An 18791-nucleotide genomic window follows, 5' to 3' on the forward strand; every position below is an offset into this window, starting at 1 on the left:
GGTCAAAGAAAACTTTCACTAACTTTTTGGAAGTTTTATAACATCTGTTGCTTTGTAGTCCACTAACATCCTTGAGAGAATGGACAAATTGCTCTTAAGCCAACATAAACTTATGCTCTTGATTTTCAGGGCTTAATAAGGATATCAATTTTTACCCTTGTTACATTTCGTTTCCTAACTATGGTGCAACCTTTTCAGGTCATTGTGATCTTTGGTATTTTGTCTCGTTTTTCCTTTTTTGAGTTATTGATGATTCATTTGACTGTATTACTGTAAATTCTTCATTCAAGTAAATGACAAAAGTTGAGCAGAGGTAGAAAGAAGTAGAATATTCTGCTGCAAGACGCAGAGACTTCCTGCAGGCTGCAATTATCCATCCTCAGCACTCTAGCAGTATTGGCTACAGAGAGAATCCAGCTGACTTTTCTTTATCCGGGTAACTTTTTTTCAGCTTTTAAAATCATCTTCTAAGAGATTTTCTCAAATGGTTTACTGAAAGTTAGACCATGCCCTTCCTTATCTACAATCTGGTGGACACCATCAAAAAGAAAATAGGAAATCTAGATTGTCATGACTTTCTCTTCATTGACCTATTTCTTTGCATTTTGCCTTTTACCTCTGTTGACTACTTGGTAATATTCTCTAATGATTTTCAGTACAATTTTGTTGGTATTAAAAAACCTACCAATCTTGTTGAGACTGGCTTTATCTCACCACTTGAGCTACGAGTGACGCTGGCTTTGTTGCTGCTGCCAGCCCCAGTGCCTACAACCTGTGGGTCCACCAGCGCAGGTTGCTCTGAAAGCAGCAGAAGCGGCAGGTTTTTCACCACCCAGTACAAGGAGCCCCACTGGTGCTCTGGCAGCCGGGCTCAGCAGCAGCCTCAACCATTGCCTGTGGGCAGCACCCAGGCTGCTCCTAAGGCAGGAGCTGGCCCTTGGGCTCTGGCAGAGCAGGCCAAGGCTGCAGTGCAGCAGTCCCCAGGCTAGTCCTGGGATGCCAACCATGGAGGCGAGGCAACCCCCAAACTCCACAGCAACTGGTTCATATCTGCAGTGAGGAGCACTGGGCCCTGCTGGGGCAGCTACAGTGCTGTGCTCCCTAGAGCTACAGCAGACAGGCCTGCATCATGCTGGGCCAACATGGCAGGCTCCCAGCCTGTTGCAACAGGCTGGGAGCCTAGAGTCACTGGGACCTGTATACCAGCATTGCTGCATGGCACCCTGAATTATTAAATCCATGTGCCTTTGGTCCCACTGAAGCCTGCTCAGTGAACCTGCCCTAGCCTCAGTGCAGATGGAGTCTGGGCAGGCACCCCTGTTATCCCTTTTGTATCTGAAACCATTTCAAATGGACCAATCCCATTGGCACTCTCCAGCTGTCAATCAAGGACTTGAGCTCATTATGCAGACTGAAAATGGAGCAAGTTTGACTGATGCTTAACAGGCACCAAATAGGAGGCTAGTAGGGTAGGGACCCTGAAGAGGATTTAATTGCCCCTTGATTAGGAGCCTTCCTACTTCTCCAACCTCATCTCAGATAAGCGTGCCCTTACTCTCTGTGCTCCGTCTCACTGTCCTGCTTTCTGTGCTGTGAAAATACCAAGATGGTGACTTTGGAATCTACTGTTTCTTGAACCAGAAGAGGATCTTTCTCAAGTTCCAAGCAGAACTGTCTGATTCTCACAGGTCTCTGTGATCACTAACTTTCCCAAAAAGCCTTCTCTAAACACTGTCTAAGTAGTCTACTCTGCCTCTGCTATATTCCACCACATCAACCTTAGAGTTTCTTTCATCTCAAGTATCATACTTATTACCATGCTAATACATTTCTTTGTGTGTTTATTATCTATGTTCCTAATAATATTAATTTGCAACGTGATGTTTTAGAAAGAGCTTGGGATGTGGAATTAGATGGAAGACTTAAGTTAATTTTGGGTTCCACTACTCACCTATTATGTGCTCTTGGCAATTTACTTTTCCTCTCAGTGCCTTATTTTCTCATCAGTGGAAGATTTACATAGCACTATGAGGTTGCTATTAGACATTGGAATCATATACCACTATAAACTAGTATTATCTCAATTTTTTAAAAAGTGAGATTGCTGTTAAGAATAATGAGCTGACTTCCATAATGTACTAAGCAAAGTTTCTCATGTTACTACATATTGGGCATGGGATTTCTAAAGATGTTCACTTTCACCAAATGACATCCCAAGTAGAATCATCTTAAGAATTATTTAAGATGTCTTTATAGAAATTTTTTACTGTAGTTCCTCTCCCATTTTTATGGCATGAATCAAGGAAATGCTCTGGGTACCATCATCTTGCAAAATAGTAGAGTGGATGCAAGACCTTTCACTTGTCTTTGTCCTGTAGATGACCTCTAAATAGTTCACTGCAAGCACTTTTGCCTCATAACTCATTGGGCATAGGGCAATATTGCCATAAAAGAGAAAATGACTGGTTAACAGTTTGGTGTCAACTGACACAATACTCCCATTTTTTTATTATATAAATCTACACAGTAACAAGTAGACATTGGGTCTTAAAATAGTGGGTAACAACTCTGTATATTAACTTGATTGGAAAGCTTACTGGAAGGGTGAAATAAGAGGGTGTAAAACTAAATTGCATGCTAGAGAATGATCACATATCATTTTGCAATTCCTTCGATGAACATTCATCTCTCCTACCTGCCAACACCAGTTTACCAAGTTATGCAGAATGTAAAGAGGCAGCTAGTAATTCACTGTAGCCTTGGAGAGCATTAATGAGCAATTCTAATTGTTTTTCCCTTGGAAGCTGAAGCTGTCAGAAATGCTACAATCCAGTTGAACTCAATGGTTCATTAAATGTCATCTACTGAGAAGATGCTGAACATCTTGCAATCCCCCTGTGCTGTGAAGATGGTTGCATGTGTCGAGCAGTGTTTGGAGCACCCCAAAGTTCCCATGAGACATCTGGTTTTAATTGTGAGCGTCAGAGCCTGCCAGATGCTTGATAGGATGAGATTGTTAAGTTGCTCAACCTCTCATGTGCACCAGCTCTGGCATCTCCAGTGTTCCTATTGGTTCAATGACTCCTCCTCCTCCTCCCCTCTCCCCCTCTCCCTCCTCCTATTTTTCCTCCCATTTCCAAATCCTGCAGACCCTGGAGTGTGTTCACATCTTTTGAATGATCCTATGTGCAGACAAATCCATTAGCTCAATGGACACTTGTAGGTTTTTACCAGGTGCATTCTAGGGTATAGAGATCTCATCTCTCAACTCTGAGTGTTTCTTCCTATAGTCTCCAAAAGAAGACAATACAGGAGAGAAAAAGAAAACAGAGAGGAGTCATCTCTCTGCTAGATGGTCCCGGTTTTCTCTCCACTCCAGTTATTTGTTTGTTTGTTTATTTATTTATTTTTTAAAGATTTATTTATTTATGCATACAAGAGCTGGGGCATAGGCCAGAGATGCGGGGGGTGAAAGGATCCACCGTAGACAGAGCGGGGAACAGAACAGGCAGATTGACTGAAGTACACTGCTGAGGAGAGCAGTGGGCGAGTCAGGAGAGGTCTGCTGCACCATGCTTGTTGCTCCCTGGCTGGCTGGGGATCGAACTTGTGCTGCAGAGGCTGCAGATTGCTTCATAGCGCGGTGCTTAACCCCTGTGCCACCAGGGAAGCCCCCTCTACTCCATTTTAGTTAGTTTAGCAGGACTGAGTTGGTTCAATGGAAAAATATAAGATTTTAGCTGTTATAGATGCTAGTAAGCCAACTTCCTGTGCAATTAATGGCAGAACTCCACATTCTTCCCTCTTCCAGCAAGATCATTTCCTTCACCAAAAGCTTCCACTATTACATGGTCCCACCAAATTTTCCTGTAAATATATGATATAAATGGAGGGGCGGGAGCCCTGCCAGACTAGTTTCTGAGGGGGCAGTCAAGTCTCCAAGGGAAAGGCTCATGGGTAAAGAGGGAGAAATTCCACTATAAAGGGGGTGGGGGATGGAGACTGTGCGGAAGGCAAAGTCTGTCAGCTCCTGTGACAGCTGCAGGAGCTGGGTCTTGGCATGGCTGTGGAGAGGAAAATGTGCTAATTATGTTTATCTTTTAGATGTAATAGGCTTTGCTACAGATCAGAAAGCCTCTTGGTAGCATGCAGTTTTTCTCTAGTAGCATTTCTCTGTCCCTGAATTATGTTAGCACAGTAGGTCTATTAATAGTTTTGGGAATTCCTGAATCTACTCAGTCACCTACTTGTGACTATCGCTTTGAGAGGATCATTACCCATCTTTCTCCATCTAGGTTGACTGAAGAACTGGATGTGCCAGGCCTCACCTTGGGTCCTAGGTTGCATGTTAGTAGCGAGTACCCTGACCTGAAAGTTGCCCATGAGGTCAGGCCCTCATTAGACAGACACCCATATTGCCTCGCGTTTTCTGGTTTTTAGGTAGCCATGACACACACAGGCATTTTGAGTCTAAAGGCCAGAATAATCAATCCTTTAGCTACTTAAATACAAAAACTTATTCTCTCAGGCCATAGATTTTACCAAATTTATGCAATATTAGGAATTGGAGGCAAAAGAATCCAGCTCCTCCTATCTCCCCCCCAAACAAATGTGACAGTTTTGTGATTCCTGACGGCTGTAAGTTTCTTGAAAATAGTGAAAATTTTTGCTGTTTGATAGTGGAAAACATGATGTAGACAATTTTGATATAGAATCAGACTTAGATGATTAGGTAGAATGTAAGGAGTGGGCATGTGAGGAACATTTAAGTGCAGTCCAGAGATGTACTAGATTATATACGTTGCACGGAATGACTAGAGTTAGTGGTCTTCTGCATCTATTCACTTTACCTGCAAGAAAGTACAAAAAGACTTAAACAGAATATTTGTGTGTGCATATTAAGGAACTTATAATAATTTTAGTTTCAATTTTGTTAATTTTTCATTATGTCCTTTGAACTTAATGTCCTTCTTTTATTTCCCATGATTCTACCTTTAAAAAAAAAAAACAATTATACTTTATGGCCAATTAATTATCATGCTAAAGTGCTTCTGGAAATACTTGGGGTAGAGAATTAGGCTGAATATACTGCGACCTGCTGTCAGTCCTGGAGGGCAGATATTAGCATGGGAGGCATAGCTTCCCTAAACCATATAGTGAAACACCCTGTCAGTCAGAGCAGCCCAGGGAGGTCCAGCGAGGGCAGTGAGGAGATCCAGGGGAAAGAAGGTAGGATTTGAAAGCAGCTCCACGCAAGTTCTGCGCTTGTGAGCCTCAGAAATGGGGCTGGCATGGGAGCACGGGTTGTTTAGCGATTTGTTCCAAAATTTGATTGTTCTTTTCTTTTTTTGCTACTAGAAGACAAACTCCAAATATAGAAACACTCCCCCTTCTAATTCACTTAAATTTTAACTTTTGCCCACTTCCATAGACCATGTCTATGTGGAAGGTAGTTACACTTAAAAGGAAAAATAAATAAACACTAGACTTAAAAAACAGAAGTCCGCACACTGGTTCTGTCAGGTACAGTGGAGAAAGAAGTGATGGATCTTTCTGGTAAATTGGCATTACTGGCAGTCTCTCAGATATTCTTAGTGAACGTGTAAATTGGAACATCCTTTTGGAGGACAATCTAGCAATTTTAATTGTTATTTCCAATACACCTATCCTTTTCACCTAAGTTCCCTTCTGCGAATGGATGTACTTGCATAGGTGCACAAAGACAAAAAGTTCATTGCCCCATTGTTATAAGTGCAAACTATTGGTACCAATTCCCCAGATCAATTTGGCCCACCCATATATAAGGATTATACAGCTGTTAAAAGGAATGAAGGAGAACTTCATGTATCAATAGGGAAATTGGAGCTTTATGAAGTGAAAAGAGTGAAAAGAGCACATTGTAGTCTACCGTGTGTGTGTGTGTGTACACACTTATGCTATATTCATCCTAAAAAGATTTCCAAGTACTGATGTTAGTGATTTGCTCTGGACAGGGGCAGGAGAGAATTGTTTATGGTTGCTTTTCTCTCTAGTTTGGAGGTTTTTTTTTTAAAAATCATTTATTGAAGATCTTTTCAGAAAAAGCACCTATACTTTTTAGCACACCACGCTGAGTCTATAGAAGCAAGTCAGTGAAGGACAGATGTCTGAGCCTAATACTGTTGGCCAAGTCAATCTCGCTGAGATGTTTTCATCACCTATTACATGGTGATAATGATGTACAGCCTCAGGATTAAGTCAGGCCGCTGTGCGGACGTGCCAAAGCACACGAGGAGGGAACAAAGCAGAGGGCCAACAAATGCCTGTTGGTCTCCCTTCTGTCCCTTCCCAACCATAGGTAGAGCCATTGGCACGTTTTCCCTTATGACTTAGGTTTCCTTTCTTAGGCCAGGAAAGTTGCTGCAGATGCCACAGTTATTTAAATCCACTGACCTTTCCTGCTGAGGCTCCAGGACACCTCTATCTTAGGCTGTGATGACTAAGGTTATTGGTGATGGGAGGTTGCTGGGGGTGTGTTGGGAGGTGGGGCAGGGGTGGGGCCCTGCCTTCATGAGAGCCATATGACTTACTGGCTCCCATGCTCCGTGGATTTCTCTGGATAGAGAATGCTTGCCAACCTGACTGGTAATCTCTTAGGAGGTAGAAATAGCAGGGCTCATGGCTCCAAACCCCATCCTCTCCTTGGCCTGAAGTCTTTCAGCTGTCAGGATTTTAATTTCCTTTATTACCTGGGCTTCCTTAACCCCTCTCCTGAGCCTGGAGCTTTGTCAAGGCAGCAAGATTGGGCTGGCAGGCTTTCTAGAGGTCGTGATCTAGAGAAATAGATGCAAACAGGACATTATTTCCTCAATAAGCACTGTCTGGGGGGGATGCTGTCACTGACCGGCAGGGTTCCTTAGAAGCCAAGTGACCCCACTGAGGGAAGTCATGTGATTTAACCCCCACTGCAATCTCTGTCAGCATTACATGTACCCTTCCCATACCAACTTAAATCCTAAACATTTTGCAATGTAAAATCCGGTGTGCTTGTTAGCCCCAGAGAGTAAACCATTCATGTACTTTACTACAAACTGCTAGAACTCTTTTTGGAGGTAAGTTAAACTTGTTCAAGGTTGAAGGGCTGGCGTGGCTTCCACAAAGCTTTACATAAATAGTGTCAGGGTCTAAGAAGCAACTCACACAGAATGTCATGTCATCCTCATAGCCTTTATTTATGGAAAGTCTTTCAACATGTTAATTTTATGGATCAACCAGTATGGGCCACAGTGCCTACTATTCTGGATGTTTCTGTGAAGATATTTTTGAATAAGATTGATACTGAAATTGATGGACTTTGAACAAAGCAGTTTACTTTGAATAATGCCGTGAGCCCCATCCAATTTGTTGGAGGCCTTCATGGAATAAAGACTGACTTCCCCCAAGCTAGTGAAAATTGCAGATCTTCCTTGAATCTCCAGTCCCCTAACCTACCCATCATATTCTGGACCTTCCAAGAATCTGCAATGAGTGAGTCAATACCTTAAAAGCTATCTATCTATCTATCTATCTATCTATCTATCTATCTATCTATCTATCTATCTATCTATCTGTCTCTCTATCTATCATCTCCCTCCCTACCTATCTATATTTAAAGTTTTGTCATCCAAAACTTAATTACATAGCTTTAATCAACATCTTACCACAATCAAAGTCAAAACAAAGAAAATCTTGCTAGGGAAAAACTGGAAAATATTGTTAAATATTAAAATAAAATAGTTTATTTTATAATTGATTTTTCTATATTTTCTCAATAATTAATTTTGAGAAGGTATTGCTTGATAATGAAACCACTTAAAATCTATTTCTTAATAGTGAGATTTATGTTATAACAAAAACTACTTTTTAAATCAAAATAGATTTCAAAGTAAAACAAAACAACAACAGTGTGTTTCTAGTGACTACAGTTTCAAATCAAATGGCCCAGGTCTCCCTTTCAATCAGATGCTGTAAGACCCTCTCTTGAGGAGTCCTGCTGTTGCTCGGGTACCCCTGAGAGCTGGGGGGTGCATGTCTCCCAGATCGGCTGTGAACAGCAGTCTGTGGGCTGGCTGCCCACCAAGCTTGAGCTAGGTGCCCTTACTCACAGCTAGTTTTCATCTGATTTCCACATCTCCCCTATGTGAGAGGTGAAGTGGGCTCTTCTCCCTTGACAAATGAAGAAACCGAGACTCCAAGAAGTCATGCGATTTGCTTAAGCCCACACAACTGGATACACTGTAGAGCCTACATTTGAACTCATTCTCCTAACTTCAGTCTCAGCGCTCTTACCTTTATACCCTGGCTGTCTTTCCCAGGCTCCCAGAAGATGTGGAGGAGGGAAACACCCAGAGTCTGGTTCATTCCAGACCAACATGTACAGGGGTGAGGGGTGTGATGTGAAAAAATACACATGATCAAAATTTTGCAAACTATTTCCTCAAAATATCATCCTCAATTCTCCAAGTCTTCATGCATCCCACATTCCTGCTCCAGACTAAGAAAGGAAGCTGAGGCCATTTCACCCCTTGGATTCAGCAAGGCTCATGCTCAGCCTCATCCTGGCGTCCATGGTCATGGCCAGGAGGCAATGCCTGTCTTCCCTTTATTCTCCCTCTGTTGTTCTTTTCACATCAAAGAAAAGCAGGCCTCTCCTGCCTCCATCAGAGTGTGAGAACAAGGTGTCAGAGTCTCTGTTGACAAGAGAGGAGGTAGCAGTGAGGATGGTGGGGAAGTTGGGGTTGGTGAGTGGTAGTGGTAGCTCAGGACAGTGGAGAAAAAGCTGATGAGGAAAGAAAAATGAATAAAAAGTGGTTAAGAAACGCATAGGTTTCCTTGAGTCAGATTATATGTGTTCAAATTCCAGCTCTGCCGCTTGCTGGTGAGTTACTCAGGTGAGTTTTTTTTTAATCTATCAGAGTATCTACCATGTAGGGTTAGTGTAAAAATTAAATAAGTTAATGCATGTAAAGTGTAAAGTACCAGTTATATAGGTTCTGTGTTTGTTGTTATAACCCCCAAGCTAGTTATGTGACAATTTGCTTTCCTAAAATATTTGGTTTTCTCATTTATAAAATAAAAGAATTGGATCAGGTGATCCAAATTCCTTTCTCACTCTCAAATTCAAGGCTCTGGCCTCTGTGGCCATAAGGAAATTCTCTCCAGTTTCCAGAAACTATGAGGTGTTATTTATTTATTTATTTATTTATTTTAAAGGTTTATTTTTTATTTATACAAGAGCCTGGGTACAGTCCAGATGCGCAGGAGGGTGAGAGGATTCACCAGAGACTGAGCGGGGAACAGAACAGGCAGACTGACGAAATACACTGCTGAGGAGAGCAGAGGGCGAGACAGGAGAGGTCTGCTCGCCATTTGGGTTGTTCCGAGGCCAGTGGGGATCGAACAGCCACTACAGAGGCTGCGGACAGCTTCACAGTGCGGTGCTCAACCGCCTGCGCCACCAGGGAGGCCCCTATGTGGTGTTATTTAAATGATTAAAGCTCCCCTCAGCAGTGTATTTCAGTCAGTCTGGCTGTTCTGCTCCCTGCTCTGTCTCTGGTGAATCCTCTCACCCTCCCGCCTCTGACCTGTACCCCAGATCTTGTATAAAAATAAATAGATCTTTTAAAAAAGAATGATCAAAGTACCATTGTCACTCAGCATCTACCATTGTAACTATGACTTTGGTTCTTATGAATGTTTTGATTTTTTAAGACTGCCTAACTGAAGTTCATAGTCTCTGAGAGATCATTAAAGCAAAAAAGACAGAAGAACCCTAACAGCAAAAAAATAAATAAAAACGGAGGGAGGAGGAGAAGGGACAAAAGCTATATTGGGAGGTGGGGTGTCGAGGGGGTATGGCTGCAGCCTGCCACAATTTAAAATTTCCACTCATTTTGCTCCTTCAGTCTCACTGGCTACTTCTTTAGACTAGACCAGCCCTACCATAAACTACTACCATATTTGTGCCTTCCTTTCCCTGGCAGTCTTCAGGAAGGGTACTCCACCCCAGCTACCCACACTGTCCACCTACTTGGCCATACCCCCTACTCCCTGCCCGCAGAGTTCAGGTACCTCCTTCTCAAAATGTCCCTCCCCTTTAGAGTCAGTGACTAACACTCCTCTCTGTTCTGCTCTTCCGTCACCTTTTGACTTTTAAATGTCCTTCACTCTAATCTTTCTGACCTTTGGCTTGGGCTTGGCCCTTCACCCCTTACAGCCCCTCCCCTCACCAGCAAATTTCCCTTTCCCTTGATTGCTTTTGAAACAAATGTTCAGGGAGCTGCCCAGGCATGTTCAAGCAAACAGCTGTCTAAGCACCAGCCCTCCCAGCAGGCCCACTTGCTGCTGCTATAAGTGGAGTGGGATCTATAGCCCCTACATGGAGTCAAGTTGCAGACGCTCAGCTCTCTAGCTATCTTCTGCCCTGTTTTGCTGTAAGGGATCTGACTGCGGTGGCTCTCTGGCTCTCCTCCATGTTTCCCTGTGTTTTTGGAGGGCCCTGTGCTGGCTGATAGTGGGTGTGGCTGGTGCAAACTCTGGGCCTGCTCTCCCAGCAGCAATTCCTACACATTTTCACAGCCAAGTTAGCCTTTCAGGCATCTCTGTTCTTTCCCAGGGAGGAGAAGACTCTCCCTTGCGTTTGTTAGACTCATTTGTCATCATGGAACCTGACTGGGCTTCACCCAAAAGAGATTAATTTTTCTCACACAACAAATAGAAAGTAGCTGCCAGGGCTATGCAGCTGTGCCAGGATATAATGAATAGACCAGATTTTTTGTTTTTTTAAAGATTTATTTATTTATGCACACAAGAACTGGGGTACAGGCCAGAGTTGTAGGGGGTGAAAGGATTCACCAGAGACAAAGTGGGGAACAGAACAGGCAGATTGACTGAAGTACATTGCTGAGGGGAGCAGTGGGGAAGACAGGAGAGGTCTGCTGCGCCATGTGGATAGCTCCCTGGCCGGGGATGGACCTCATGCTGCAGAGGCTGCAGACAGCTTCGTAGGTTACATTTTAACCCCTTGTACTACCAGGGAGGACCCCAGACCAGTCTGGTTTAAGATGGTTTTTGCACCTCCTGGCATTATGCCTGTGTCTAGGCAAGAAAAAGGAATGAAGGAGGGCCTCCCCTGGTGGCGCAGCAGTTGAGTGCTGGGTTGCGAAGCTGCCCGCAACCTCTGCAGCACCGGTTCGATCCCCGGCTGCCAACGAGGGTCCCACATGGCGCGACAAACCTCTCCTGCTGAGCCTACTGCTCCCCTCAGCAGTGTGTTTTGTCAGTCTGCCTGTTCTGTTCCCCACTCTGGCTCTGGTAAATCCTCTCACCAACCCACGCTTCTGACTGTACCCAGTGCTTGTATTAAAAAAAAAAAAAAATTCATTTAAAAAAAAAAGGAATGAAGGAATGAACAAGGGTGAAAGGGATGAACAAAGCAAATGGATAGATAAAACAAAATAATATTAAACTAGTGACTGTGCACAACAGAACAGAGATTACTAGGGGGGAAGGGTGGGGGATGAGAGCAAGGGTGGAGGAGAGTCTAATGATGGTAGCATTTTTTTGTTGTTTGCTTAATAATTTTTTTTTGAAAGCTCTTGATGGAAAGAAAGAAAGGGGGTGGGAGAGAAGAAAAGGAGAAAAGAGCAAGGAGGAAGATGGGGAAAAGGCCCAAGTAGAAAGCCATAAGCTTTGGGCAAGCAACCTCTGCTACCAGACCACTTAGCTGCCTCTATCTGCAAAGAAATTGCAAGTTTTCACTGAGTGACTTTGACATGGAACCAATTCAAGTTTCTCCAATGAAAAAGAAAGAGGGCATGAGTATTTAGTAAGTGGGTAACCCTGTCTGCTATAACTCAGACTTCTCCGACAGCATCCTCAGCCAAGTTCACAACTATTTCTAAGCCCCAGCTTTCCCACTCCAGACCCTTATGCTCTGTCTATACTTAGGCTAGATGGCACAGTTGCTAAGAGTCTAGACTCCAGAGTCAAAAATCTAAGTGTAGAAATCCCTTTCTACATACACTGGCTTTATGAGCTTGGCCAAGTCACTCAAGGCCTAACACCTATAAAGTAAAGGTAGCAATTCTTCCCATTTATGAGGTTATGATTAGGAGTAAATGATTTTATGTCTCTATAGCCCATGGCACATAATAAGAACTCAACAAATGGTAGCATTTATTATTCAATCACTGTACAGGCCATACTGAATTTTATTTTAACACATCATTTAAAGGATGTGAGCCTTGACATTGGCCAATGCAAGGTTCTTGAGGAAAGGTACTACCCTCTCTACCAACTTTCAAAGCAACTGTTTTTTGAAACAAGTGGTTGATAAATTCTCTTGCCTTGTAAAAATTTAAAACATCACAGAAAAAGTTCAAGACCCCTTGGACAATCCTCCATCTTCTCTGGCCCTCCCTTTCTCAGTCCTGGAAGTGACCATTGTTTTCTCTCCAGACCTTTTCCTATATATTTTATATGTATATATATATATATATATATATATATATATAGTCCATGAAAAATATGTGTCCTATTGTATGGAACATCCTTCAACTTCCCTTTAAAAATATCATCTATATATCTTAACGGTCTGTTCTATTATTAAATGTGTCTTTCCCAGGTTTTCATTTTCCAAACTGCTTCCTGGTATTTCCCAGTAAAGACATATTTTGTCATAGTTTATTCAGCTAATCCCCTACCAATTGACCTAGATCATTTGCAATTTAGGCTATAGCAAACCAGTGCTGCAAAGATACCATAAGGGGAAATTTCTGGGTTTTAGGATGTGAGCATTAAAAATCTTCAAAGGTGCAAGGTGTTAAGCACCACACTATGAAGCAATCCACAGCCTCTGCAACACGAGTTCGATCCCCGGCCAGGGAGCTACCCACATGGTGCAGCAGACCTCTCCTGTCTCTCCTGCTGCTCCCCTCAGCAGTGTATTTCAGTCAGTCTGCCTGTTCTGTTGCCCATTCTGTCTCTGGTGGATCCTCTCACCCTCCTATCCCCGCATCTCTGGCCTGTACCCCAGCTTTTATATGCATAAATAAATAAATCTTTAAAAAAATTTACAAATCTTTAAAGATAGGGCCTCCCTGGTGGTGCAAGGGGGTAAGCCTCAGCACTATGAAGCTATCTGCAGCCACTGCAGCAGGAATTTGATCCCTGGCCAGGGAGCTACTACCCACAGGGCACAGCAGACCTCTCTTGTTTCACCCGCTCCTCCCCTCAGCAATATATTTCAGTAGATCTGCCTGTTCTGCTCCCCACTCTGTCTCTGATGAGTCCTCTCAATCCCTGCACCTCCGATCTATAACCCAGCTCTTATATGCATAAATAACTAAATCTTAAAAAAATATAAATAAATAAAAATCTTTAAAGATATTGCCGAGTAACCTGTCCTCACAGTCAGAGATACCTGTCTCTAAGAATATGGTTTAGTTATTTTTTAATCTTTAACTCAGGTCTCTCTTTGGTCCTAGCATAGTCTAAGCTCAATAAATGTTTGTTACATTACACACTCCATCAAGATTTTGTATGGAGATTATTAATAAGGAATTTGTCACAATCTGAGACCTCTTTAGACTGTTTTTTATGTTAGAAAATTCTTTTTGTTGCATCTCATGTTATCTCTCTTTCTCCCATTACACTTTTGTTCCCTTTTTAACCCCAAGATCCAGGGAGAAGGGAGAACAGCCTAATTCCCGTTTCATGTGATGTGCCCAGCCTGGGGCAGACTGAGAATCCTGCTGCCCTCACTGTGCCCGCTTTCAAAATTTTCAGGGTTTATGTGACGATAAGTGAGATAATCTTTGTGAAAGTAGTATGAGTTCTTTCCAAGGCTGGAATGTAAGTATTGCAACAATATGTCCCCAATTTTTTAGGACAGATTAGTTTCTATCTGATGAGTTCTTCAAGTTGTCTTTGAATATGTAATACATTCTGATGGCTCAGAACTCAAAAGTACAAAAAGATTCACATGGGAAAGTCTTGCCTCCGCCCTCCCCCTTTCAGGGCCTGACTTTGTCTTTGCCCGTAGATAATTAATTTCTTGGGTCTCATTCTCATTCCTTCTTTATTTTAGTACTTATGTATAAATAATTTTTTATGTTTTCCCATGGAGTTCTATCCCTCCCCCCCACACACTGCTTTTCATTCTCATTATAACTTGAAGATATTTACATGTGTAAACATATTGCTTTCCCGTGGTTACTTTTGACTTCTTTTTAAAATTATGTAACATCTAAAACTTATACATGTGGGGACCTCCCTGGTGGCTCAAGGGTTTAAGACACAGCACTATAAAGCAATTCGCACCTCTGGCCTGTTCCCCGGTTCTTGTATGCATCATTAAATAAATCTTTAAAAAAAATTATACATAGAAAGTTTAACCTTTCATATAATTTCCACAGTAATTGACAACTGGACAACTCTTAAATCTATCCTTGTGCTTTTAAACTTTTTGTGGTAGGATTTTGAGGTGAATCCCTGATAGCTCTCACATTTCCATTTTACTTTTTCTTTATTATTTTAGTGAATTTGCAGATATTCTATATAAAGAGAAATACCATTATTGATTTACCAGTCCATCACTGATGAAGATGTAGTTGTTCCTATAGTATGATCCTTTTTAATAAGAGGGGATTGTTATATATGTGTGTTTATATAGTTCTAGATATGAATTTAGCTATAGATACACACATACAGACATATTTATTTAAAGACTGCATGTACATATATCCTCTAGTCAAAAAAGGAAATCCTTTCTTAGATCTTGATTTCATTTTGGAGTTCATAAAATATAATCACTGTGGAACCCAAGAGGTGACCCCAGAGCCAGAGTGTGGCAGGCCAGGCAGCATCTTTCCTTTTGCTCTTCTCAAGTGGCTGCTGGAGCTTTGATTTTAAGTACCTGCCTTTGTTAATTTTCTTCTCACATTTTCGTGATTCAGAAAGCTCTAGCTTTCCTGAATCCTAGCTTCTCTTTTTTCATTGCAAGATCTTTCTCAACTTACTCAGACTTCCTCCAAGGTTTCTCAATCTCAGCACATATGAACATTTTGAGCTGGTTAATTTTCTGTTTTGGGGGCTTTCCCAGACATTATAAAGATGTTTGGTAGCTTCCTGGGTCTCCACCCACTGGATGCCAGTAGTACTGCCCTCTCCCGCCTCCATTTTGATTATCAAAAATGTCTCTAAGATGTTGCCAAATGTCCTAGATAACAATCTCTTCACTTTGAGAACGATTGCTTCAGGCTGCCAGCAAAAGGAGGGAAAATGGACAAGATGGCAAGTAACAGACACAGAAATACCTTCTGGTACCGACTACTGTCTAAATAAGAAGCACAGTTAGACTGGATTATGCTTCTGTTTTATTTTCCATCTCAGAGTTGGTTATTATTTGTTTATTTAACCAAGAATTTCTAACTTCCCAGCTTAAACTCGACTTGAGAATAGAATTAGGGGCAGAAAGGTAATGAGTAAATTTGTTCATCCCTCTTTCCAATCAATGGCATTGATTGTTAATTCTTCTTAGTGACAAAACTCAGCATTATTTACCTGAAATATCTTATTTTGTATATTAATTTTGAGATTCAATGCCTTGTTTTCCATTGAATGCCTCAAAGGAACTATATGAAGTCAAAATATTTTTTAGGGGGCCTCCCCTGGTGGTGCAGCGGTTGAGCGCTGGGCTGCTAAGCTGCCTGCAGCCTGTACAGTGCCGGTTCGATCCCCGGGCCACTGGCGAAGGTCCCACATGGCACGCAGACCTCTCCTGCTGCTCCTGCTTCTCCCCTCAGCAGTGTATTTTGTCAGTCTGCCTGTTCTGCTGCCTGCTCTGGCTCTGGTGAATTCTCTCACCCTTCCGTGCTTCTGACTGTACCCAGTGCTTGTATTAATAAATAAAATCTTTTTAAAAATATATATTTTGTTTTATTATTTTTTAATATTTTATTTTATAAAATACATCATTTTTCATCTTTGTACAATGTATGCATTTTCATTTTGGTTATATTCCCCACACAATTGCCCCCCCACACCTTATTTTGACTCTAGTTCTTCCTCTCCCACCTCTCCCTAATCCCCTCCCCGCCCCAGTGTGTCTCTGGTTTATAGTTGCTTGTTGATTTTGATTATTACTTTGCATTGATTAGTCTTTTTCCTGGTCTCTTATTTAGGTTTTCTAAATTCCTGCTATGAGTGAGAACATCCGGTATTTTTCTTTTTCTTTCTGACTTATTTCACTGAGCATGATCCCTTTGAGCTTCTGCACAGCAAAAGGGACTATAACACAAACAAAGAGAAACCCCACCGACTGGGAGAACATTTTTGCACACAACACTAATGATAAAGGACTGATCACAAAAATCTACAAAGAGCAGATGAGACTCAACAAAAACAAAGAAAATAATCCAGTCAAAAAATGGGCAGAAGAGCTAAAGAAACTTCTCCGAAGAGGAAATGCAAAGGGCCAACAAGCATATGAAAAAATGTTCAACATCACTTGTAATCAGGGAAATGCAAAAAAATATATATATATTTTATACGTGACTTGAATTTGTATGCAAATCTTGATTAATTTCTGCATCAAAAGTTTTGTGTGTTGGGTCTTGTGGCGCAGGGTTGAGTGCTGGGCTGCTAGCTGCCTGCAGCCTCTGCAGCGCTGGTTCAATCCCTGGCTGCCAGCGAGGGTCCCAAATGGTGCACAAACCTCTCCTGTGGTGCCTGCTGCTCCCCTCAGCAGTGTACTTTGTCAGTCTGCTTGTTCTGTTCCCCGCTCTGGCTCTGGTGAATTCTCTCACCCTCCCACACTTCTGACTGTACCAGTGCTTGTATAAATAAATAAATAAATCTTAAAACAAACAAACAAACAAAAAACCACAAAAGTTTTGTGTGTAGGTCTCAGAGTCTCAGAACATGTATTCAGTTTTTGAATTGGTCACTGTCTTCATATGAGAAAGTGGAAGTGAACTACGAAGGAGTCTCCTTTGCCCTTCTTTTTGAGAAACAGCTTCTTCTTTGTAGAAGGAAGAATGGAATAGAATTTTCTCAGCCGAGAATAGAAACATGCTGTGAGATGCTTAGAAATTCTCCCTAGCTATCACAGATCAGCAAACTTGCTTATTCTCCTATAGAGCTCCCACACCTGCCAGCAAAACTGGTCTGCATCATCCTATCTCCTCTGACTGCATTTTAAGCCTCTGCCATACATCATGGTGATGGGGGATGACACATATTCCCCTTTAGCTTGGTCCCTCCTTTTGTCTACAAGCACCTTAATGACATGAACCCATGTCTATGGGTTCTTTACTTATTCTAAAATTCAGTTTAGTTTGAAGTGATTAAATAATTGAACCCTTTCTATTCAAATTTTCTGACTGCTTGAGAAATATTTTTTTTTCTCCTTTTGGAGTTTATGCTTTTGGAATATTCCTTCTATAGCCAGTATATATATTCAGTAAAAGATACTTTCACCATCATTATCACCAATAAACACCTCTGATGTGCCAGACATTTTATACATAATATCATCTGATATTTTGCAATTACATTGCAAGTTCTTACCCAAGGTTACCCAACTAGCAAATGAGCAAGCTAGAATACAAACTCCAATCTCTTGTTTCTAAATATCTGTTCTTCTTTAGTGTCATTCCTTTGTATGAGAGAGGAGGAGTCTGTGGAAATTCTGACGTGGATTAAAAGCTTTGGCTGATGACATATTTATTTTCTTCCTTAATAGGACATTCAGGCCCTTGGTAATCTCCTATATTTCTCTTCCCCAGGAGAGAGGGTACCCTGTTAGGGTTAGCAAGACATGGGTCTCCTGCCTGGAATGAGCTGGCTCACAGTAATGCACTGATACACTGGAAGGGTCACCTGGAATAAGAACACTCTGGCATGTTCCAAACTTATTTCCTCATGTCCTGTAGGTCACAACTCTGTCACTGTGCAAGGAAAAGGATGAGCATTTTGGAAGGGTGCATCTAAAGCAAAGTAAGCAGGAGAATTTGGGGTGGGCCATGCCCCAAGGACATCAAAGCCCTAACCAAGCCTTTTTCATGCCTATTGTTCAGTGACCTCTTGAGCAATTCTTATTTGTAGTATTTCCACTCTTTTCTCCTAGTCTATCTTGGATAGGATGACTATATAACTTGTCCAGATTAAGATACTGAGATACCAGGACTCTGCTGGGGAAGCCAAGGTATGTGGTCTCCCTGTTTTGGAAGTCCTACTCATATAACATTTCAGAAATCTAGGGGGATGTACCTGACATCTTTGAACACAAAGCATCTGGTTGGGAAACCTCATAAAGTGGTTAGAATTGATGGGCCCTTTCCCAAGCTGCAAGCCTTTGGATAAACCAACTCAGCTTCCTCATCTATATGAGAGGCACAATGATATTTCTCTCAAGGGATTTACAGGGAATAAACAAGACACCATAGTAGTAGTCCCTTTCTCAGCTGGCTGTGCATCCTGGTGGCTGGTGGGGGCAGTGGAGACCAAGTTCAGGGAAACTCTGGAACCCTCGAGAGGGTTATTAGATTCCTGTGACTTTTGGATTCTTGGCTTACTCTTAGTTGAAGGAAGTGGAGCCCACTTGTTTTTACTGGCCAAAAAATATACAACCACCAGCTGGGAATGAGAGGGAAAAAAAGAGAAGAAAGGACCTCAAAATGTGTTTCTTCTATTGCATGGAGAGAGGATTATGAAGAGGTGGGGGCAGGGTGGAAGCACTCCCACCATCCTATCCATGACCACGTGGACAG

The sequence above is a fragment of the Talpa europaea genome (genome assembly GCF_964194135.1).
Source record: "Talpa europaea genome assembly, chromosome: 12".
Lineage (NCBI taxonomy): Eukaryota > Metazoa > Chordata > Mammalia > Eulipotyphla > Talpidae > Talpa > Talpa europaea.